This window comes from Falco peregrinus, chromosome 13, assembly GCF_023634155.1.
Source record: "Falco peregrinus isolate bFalPer1 chromosome 13, bFalPer1.pri, whole genome shotgun sequence".
NCBI classification, from domain to species: Eukaryota; Metazoa; Chordata; class Aves; order Falconiformes; family Falconidae; genus Falco; species Falco peregrinus.
This window is the reverse complement of record NC_073733.1, coordinates 4,940,513-4,945,600: the sequence shown is the minus strand read 5'-3', so window position 1 is coordinate 4,945,600 and position 5,088 is coordinate 4,940,513.

Genomic DNA, 5,088 nt, shown 5'->3' with positions numbered 1-5,088 from the left:
AAGATGAACTGTTGATCCAGTCTTATGGAACTGTGGATATTTTTATTTGTGTACTCATTTAATATTTCAGTCAATCCAATTAAGTTTTTCCTCAACTATTTCCTGTGTCTATTCTAGTAATTCTTGTTCTGCATTAAATATTCTCATTTTTTTAAGTTGTTGCCTCTAAGCTTTACTTGATATTACCAATTCTTAGTAAGAACAGCAGTTCATAAACTTTTGTAATAATTTCAGGAAAGGGCCAGTCTTCAATTCAAAATGCTTTTTAAGTCCAGTTGGTGGAAATTGTTTCAAAGTGTTCAGAATTATTAATGCTAAAAAAATATTCATCCTTAAGAGGGCTGTCATTTGGATAGTTGAAAGTTCTTACATTTACATTCATGACATTTTAATTAATTTTTTTCGTTCTTACTGGATATCTAAAATCTTCTCTTTAACCTTATGAGAATAAAATGAGAAAATTGGTGAACTTAAAAATAAATAACTGTGTTCCAGCCAATAATGATTTGTTAAATTTATCATCATGCCAGAAAAGGTCTGAGTTGTGAGTTTAGTCAGAGAATTCCAGTTACCACTGTTTTAAAGCCCATTGGGAAAAATCTGCCTGGCTCTTTAGCTCAGTCTCATGATGATGATAATAATAATAATAATAGATTATGATTATCAATCTCTATTATTATTGTTGTTGTCGCCTTCCTACCCCCCACTTCCTTTTTATTCCAAGAAACAAATAAACAAACAAGTAAATCCCATGTGATGGAGTTAACCATACAACTCATCCCTACCCTTTGATACTACATATTACCCCCACAGAGTTGATTCTTCAAAGCCATTGACTGGGTTTGAGGAGCCAGTTTCTGTTAATTTTAATGGGGATTAGACATCCATCCCCTAAGGCAGCTTTGAAAAATCTCCACCAGATTCTTTATGACTCTTCTTGGAGGCAACAAAATGTTTACCCAGTTATGTAGCTGCGTTTCCTAAAACACTGCTAACATAAAGCTAGAGATCATCTTACTTCCTCAAGTTTAAAGAGCCCCATTTTTCTGTTCAGCCAAATTTTCTATTTCGTTTCTGTTGAGTTCTTTATATGATACAGTTTCAAAGGAATGACAGTTTTGGAAAGGAGCTAGTAGATCCTGTTCTCCTTTTCTGGACGTTACTTTGACAGCCTTCTTCAGAAAAATGATTTCTTTCCATCCTGCTCTGAATGATGTATTTAAAATGTGCTTCACCTTAAATATGCAGGCTTTCAAAACAAAATTACTGAACCAGGCAAGGGGGAGGGAAGAGGATAACTGTCTATTCCAACAGAACTAAAAAGCAGCATACCCAAGTACATTTTCCATTCATTGACACACATACTCCAGTATAGTCTCGATTCCCTTCCTCATGCATTGCTACCCTTCCATCTGAATAGACTCTGGGAAATAACAAGAGCAAACCTCAACTCTTATGTTAGGCCAGCTTCCTTAGAAGTATCTACTCTGCAAACATTTCATTTGAAAAAAGTAAGAAGTTTGCCATGTATATAAACAGAAGAATCCTTAGTTATAGCAACATGGATGGCTGCTAAATTGCATTTAAATTGTCCTTGTTTAATTTATGTTCTGTGCTGTCTTCCTTGTATATATCCCTTAGTTATGTTTTTGTCAGTTGTGTTTCTTTAAATGTATTATAAATCTGTATTTCCCTCATAAACCAGTCTGGAAAAGGGCATCTGTACTGGAAACTGGTTTTAGTGACTTGACACTTTGGCTCTTTTATGTTGTGAAACGAGTTTTAATTTTCTTAACATAGGCCAGGCATGGTACATAAACCTCTTCCCCCCCAGGGAGGCTTTTATGTTTGATTCCTTTAGTGGCAAAGCTTTTGAATTTCTCCCCTTGATTGACTTGATTATGATCTTCCCAGTATATATCCTTCATGTTGATGAATTCCTAGTAGGGATCCTCAAAGGAGTTTACAAGCACCAATGCTAGATGAAACAGAAGAATTAAATTATCCCTGCAAAAGCTGCTACTAGTGAAAATAAGCTGAATATTAGCACTGCAGATTTGTTTATTCTTTGGGTGTCTAATTTGAGATACTAGGGAAAGATTCATTTTTAGAGAATAGGTGCTCTGAGGTTTCTGCCAGGTGACTCTGAATCTCCAAAAATTCAGAACCCAGTTTGGAAATGTAGCTCAACCTCCCTGCGAACGTTGTCTTGACTTACTCTTCTCTTGTGCTTTGTTAATGCTGGGACAGAGTGGATCTAACCATCCTTGGTGAAGGTCTTTACTCACTTAGGAGAAAATTGCTGGTAGAATCTCCCTGCTGCAGCTAATCCAACAGTCCATAAGAGAACTAAGCAGCGTGTAGCCACCATGGGGACAGCCCTGAATACCCATTTTGCTAGATAGGATGCTGCTTGGAGCCTGTACATAGCAGGCAATGTTTCTCTCTTGCGTTACTCAATGTGTTGCATCAGAAGAGACTAGATTTTGCACTGGGATGTGTGTTCAAACCCTCAGAATATGGTTGGGTTCCTTGGCACTTGGCTCTTGTGGGTCATTGCTGCCCAGCTTGCTTTCGGCTGTAAGCACTACGCACAAGAAGGCAGCTCAAGTCATCTTGGACCACACTTGGTTCACTGGTGGGACTTGGCCACACAGCATCAACACAACCGTCCTACTTAGTCTTTTCAGTGAGAGGCAGATTACCTGGGGATGGAAAATGCTCTTAGAACTGACCGTGATGACGTAAGGGTGATAACATACATTGACTATGTACCATATCTGTCCATTTACTTATATGTTTGCTCATTATAGGTGTGGCCTGGGGTACTCTGAGATGCTGTTCCTAGAGCAAGACGACAACTCCAGAATATATATGCCAAGAAACAAAACCAAGGCAAGATATATTTTGACCCTAATATAGGTTTTGGTTTTCTATTGTAAATAAAGATTCACAGTATTTTATATTCAGGGAAGAGAATCTTTATTGACTGTCTAACAGTTAGTAAGACATCCTGATCAAAGGATGGGTAATTTTTGGTACTCTGCTTTACAGTCTCTATGGATATATAAGTTTTTGAAAGTTAGCACTTTTGTAACTGATGCAAGTTGGATGCCACAAATAATCTAGCAGGGACTTCAGAAAATTTGGCACATAAGTAGTGATAGGTCTGGGTGCTGCACCTTTAGCTGTAAGATGCCAGCTTTGTACAGGAAGGGGCCGAGGAGCATTTGCAGTAGGAAATTGGAGACAGACCTGCTTCTTCCCCTTTTTTGCTTTCACTACCATTCTTTGTTTTTTCTTCATGTAAAATAAAGAGAGAGCCAGTAGAATGGGGGAGGGAATCAGAAGTGTAAAAGTGAGGAAACTCGTGGGCTGAGATAAAACCAGTTTAATAAATAACCACAACAACAATAAATAATTGTAAGGAAAAGGAAGAAAACAACAGAGAGAAAAATAAACCCCAAGAAAGATGAGTGATGCAAATAAAAACAATTGCTCGCTACCAACAGACCGATGCCCAGCCAGTCCCTAAGCAGTGCCCCCCCTCCAACCTCCCCCCCAGGTTTATTGCTGAGCAGGGTCCATACAGTGTGGGACATCCCCTGGGCCAGTGGGCTCGGCTGTCCCGGCTGTGCCCCCTCCCAGCTCCTCGTGCCCCCCCAGCCCACTCGCGGGTGGAGGGGTGAGGAACAGAAAAGGCCTTGGCACTGTGTAAGCAATAACTAAAACATCTCTGCATTATCAGCACTGTTTCCAGCACAAATCCCAACCATAGCCTCAAACTGGCTACTATAAAGGAAATTAACTCTATCCCAGCTGATATCAGCACATTTGGAAATGGAAACTAAGTGGAAAAAAGCAGGATGAATGTAATATTTTTCACAGAGGGTTTTTTTTTTTCCTTATCAGAAAACTGTAGTTGGGAAATTTTTCAGAAATTAACTCAGATAGACAGGAGTTAATAAGAAAGAACTGGAAAGGCATGCAGGAGAGACAAAGGTATAACTTGCCTGAAAACAGGCATAAATTTAGGCCTGGACATCTATGTGTATAAATTCTTTTCTAAACACATAAAATAGAAATAAGACAGAAATGAAATACAGGAAAGTATGAATCCCTCACAGCGCAGAGCTCTCCCTCCCTCCTACATTGGCTTTAAGTCTGTCAGCTGTCGTTTGTCATTGTTGTTAGAGCTGGCTGAAAACTGTCCAAATTTTATGAAAACTGTCATGACCTTTTTTCCTGACTTGACAAATAAAAGGATGTTTTTTCAGGGTGGGGAGAACTGTTATTATCTCTAGTGAAAGCAAGTTTATTTTTTTAAAACTGTTTTAATGGTTGTTGTTTCTATTTTGGTAGATCTGTGTGTATGGAAAATGATGCCAGAATGCTAACACTGCATACTGCCAGAAATCAGTTCTGGTTTGCTCTTTTCTTGCTGTCCCATTATAAAAGTGAAATGATAAGGGTTTTAATTATTGATTTTCATATTCCCAGGAATTTCTAATCTATTTTTAACACTCTGGACTCCTGTGTGTGGGCTCCTGCAGCAGTGTTTTCAAAGACTGCTGGCAGAAGAGATTTTTTTTTTTTTTTTAACCAGTTTTGAATTTACTGCTATTTGCTAGCTCAAAGGAGAACAGCAAGGATTTGTTAAGATCTTGGGGTGTAGCTGGTTCCTGGTGGTAACTTTCTGACCTTAACGAAGCGGCATGCTCACAGCACATCCATACCTGTTTTCCTGGGGAACCTCTTGCCAACTTTTGCTGTGTATTGAGGCAAATCCATGCTACAGAGAATTGGTATTGTTTTTCCCCCAAATCAAACATGTTGATTCTATAAATGGTTCCAAATGAAGATCAGAACATATCTAATACAGAGCTATATTTTCAGATGGCAGAATTAATAAATGAATGTGAATTGATTAAGAATTACTTAATGAGAAAACTCTTGACTTAGCCACAGTTTTTTGAATTTGCAGGCCAGAGAAATGTACAAAATAAGAAAATATTTCTCTATGCAGTTTCTGGTGAGATTCTGATCTTCCCAGGGCTTTGTAGATATCTTCAGACCCCCAAAAATGAA